This window comes from Saccopteryx leptura, chromosome 5, assembly GCF_036850995.1.
Source record: "Saccopteryx leptura isolate mSacLep1 chromosome 5, mSacLep1_pri_phased_curated, whole genome shotgun sequence".
In the NCBI taxonomy this organism is placed as follows: Eukaryota; Metazoa; Chordata; class Mammalia; order Chiroptera; family Emballonuridae; genus Saccopteryx; species Saccopteryx leptura.
In genome coordinates this window covers 11,751,564-11,754,497 of record NC_089507.1, presented here as the reverse complement: position 1 = coordinate 11,754,497, position 2,934 = coordinate 11,751,564, and positions in this window count along the sequence as shown.

Below are 2,934 nucleotides of genomic sequence, written 5' to 3'. Positions count from 1 at the left end.
ACAGAACTTTGGAATTTATTGTATATTTGAGTCTGTATGTATGTGTGTGTGTGTAGTCTTACTGTATTCTAATAAGATATTTGTAAAACTGACAGTAATATTTGTATTTAGCAAAAAAAGACACAATGATGTGGGGACGTTAAATTACTTGCCCAAATTCACCAGATAAGTTTGCAGAAGTATCAGCCAACAGGATCTCTCATTAGTGGACTCTCTGGAATCCCATGTAATTTACTACCAGAGGTGAAAATGCTAATAGACATCTCAGTATAGACAGACACCATAGGATTAGATTTCTTTTGTTAAATATGTGTTCATTCTTCAAAAATAATACATTACTTGTTTTTTATTACTTTACTGAGCCTCATGGTCTCTAGTGTTATTTTTAGTTCAAGAATAGAAAACAATAACATTCTTCTAAAACATTTTATTGTTATAAAATAAACTGAGTTTTTAATTACTTGAAATTTTTACTGCAAATGGCAGTATAATACAAGTTTCTGGGTTCACTACATGATGTTATAGTTATGGTATAGTCGATAAACGCTTTTCATCTGGAATACTTTGTTGAATGATAATTAATCATTCTTACTATAGGGATCAAACTTCCAATAAAAAAGATTGGCATAAATATGCATTTTCATTTCTGCATTTCATGAATTAGCTTCTATTCTTAAACCTGACTTTCTGTAAATAATAACCAAAAGAAGTTGTATATGAACTTCCCTTCATTGCCATAGCTTGGGTCTTAGAATTATACAAAAATAATGCACAGAGCTTTAGAACCCAATGAGCCCGGTTCACTCTTGCATCATCAACCTTATTTATATCACTTTAGTAAATTGTATGATATTATGATTTAGAAGAAAATAGTCTCAAGTCTCTGCAGAGAGTATTATTGTTCTCTAATGTAGAAAATGGAACTTTAGAATCAGATAATCCTAGGTTAGTCTGATTCCCCACTATACATTCTTGATACTGAAAAAATCATTCCAACTCTTGAGAATTTGGTTTCCTCATTTTTAAAATGAGAAAATAATTCCTACTTTTTAGTGTTGTGGTAAGTATTAAATAATATGTTAACTATTAAGTAATATTAAATGAAATACTTATTAAATATCAAGTAATTTTAAGTAAAATTTATCATGTAATTGGTATTTTGTTTCACTCTAAAGAATTTTACTTCTCAGACCCAGGCAAATACCAGAGGATATATGGAACTTAATATTTTGTATCTTTCCTTTGAGATATGTTTTACTGACACTGCTATCTCTATCTATTATAAAGTGTCGCCTTTGTTTTCATTTGCGGTGCCCTTCCTCAACTCTCTCTCTCTGTCCATAATTGCTGTAAGCTGTGCAGAGCTTTGCCGATATGGAAAAGTTATCTTTGCTGACTAAAGCAATTTTCTTTAAAATAAACATAAACTTTGTGGCTACCCAAGAGCCCTCATTGCATGTACTTAGAAAGATAACCACGTGATAAGTTGAAAAGGTTTAGAAGCAAAGAATAATGTAAACAAAGTTTTCTGAATTTTCAATGGTTAAGAAGGTGTCCTGGAAGACTTAGCTTCTGCCAGCTTCTTGAGTGGCTCCTTCTTCAGGGTGCTCCTTCTTCAGACTGACGTATCTGGTCATCCTGGCTCTTTAGTGAACTAAAGATGCTTGTTGGAGGTGTCACATGGAAATAAAAACAACAGTGGCCACCTGTGAATTTGGTCTGGCCCACATACCCTCACCCCTCTCTTCTAGTGAAGCTCATTGTTTCCTCTGGGTAAATGACTTGATCCCTACCCCCAATCAAGATCCACATGGTTCTGGTTCAGGGAAGTGGCCCTTTTTCTTATTCTACCATTAAAACAGGTTTGGAAACACTAGGTAAACTTAGCCAATCACAATTTTCATAATTCTTTTCTGAATCTATCTACCTACCTACCTACCTATCTATCTTATCTCTCTATCAATTATCTATCTATACTGCATCTCCCCCTCCCCGGATTCCTTAAGGTGATATAATACAAGGATGGTACCCCCAGGACCATCCCCCACTTCTTTCTTGGTCACATGAAGAAACCTACCTGTGGTAATGAAGCTAACGAAGAGGAAAGCAGAACTCATTCAAGTATTCATTCTGTAATCAACCGTTCATTCAGTAAAAGGGATATAACATCTACCCCAATCCAGTTTTAGGTACTTGGCATACATTAAAAAAGTAAAAATAAAATAAAAATCCATGGAGTTTATGTTTTTGTAGTGAAAGGAGCAGGGTGAAAAGGGAGACTTGAAATAAAGGAACAGAAAAATATTCAATAAATGCAATGAAAAGTAAATTATATAATACATTTAACAGGGGTCCCCAAACTTTTTACACAGGGGGTCAGTTCACTGTTCCTCAGACTGTTGGAGGGCCGCCACATACAGTGCTCCTCTCACTGACCACCAATGAAAGAGATGCCCTTTCTGGTAATGTGGTGGGGGGCCAGATAAATGGCCTCAGGGGGCCACATGTGGCCCGCGGGCCGTAGTTTGGGGACCTCTGCAGGGGATAAATCTTACACAAAGAACACTATCCAGATTAAGAGGGATCAGAAGTGCCAGCTTCAGGTTCCATCACTAAATAGAATACTCAGAGTATGACTCATTAAAAAGGTAAAATATAAGCATAATTCAAGCAAGGGAGGATATTAACCATGTGGATACTGTGGGAGAAGGTTAAATGGTAAGTGCGTAGATACAAAAGCATAAGAGTAGTCATGAAACAAAAGAGCTTTAAGCTTGAACATAGATCATGTAGGACCTCAGCTAATGCACCACACCCACAGTCCGAAGAAGAGAAGCCATATGATCCTGTCAGTTGGTACAGAAAAAAGCATTTAAAACTTAATATCCATTCACCCCAGCATGAAAACCCCCAGCAAACTAGGAAGAAAAGGGT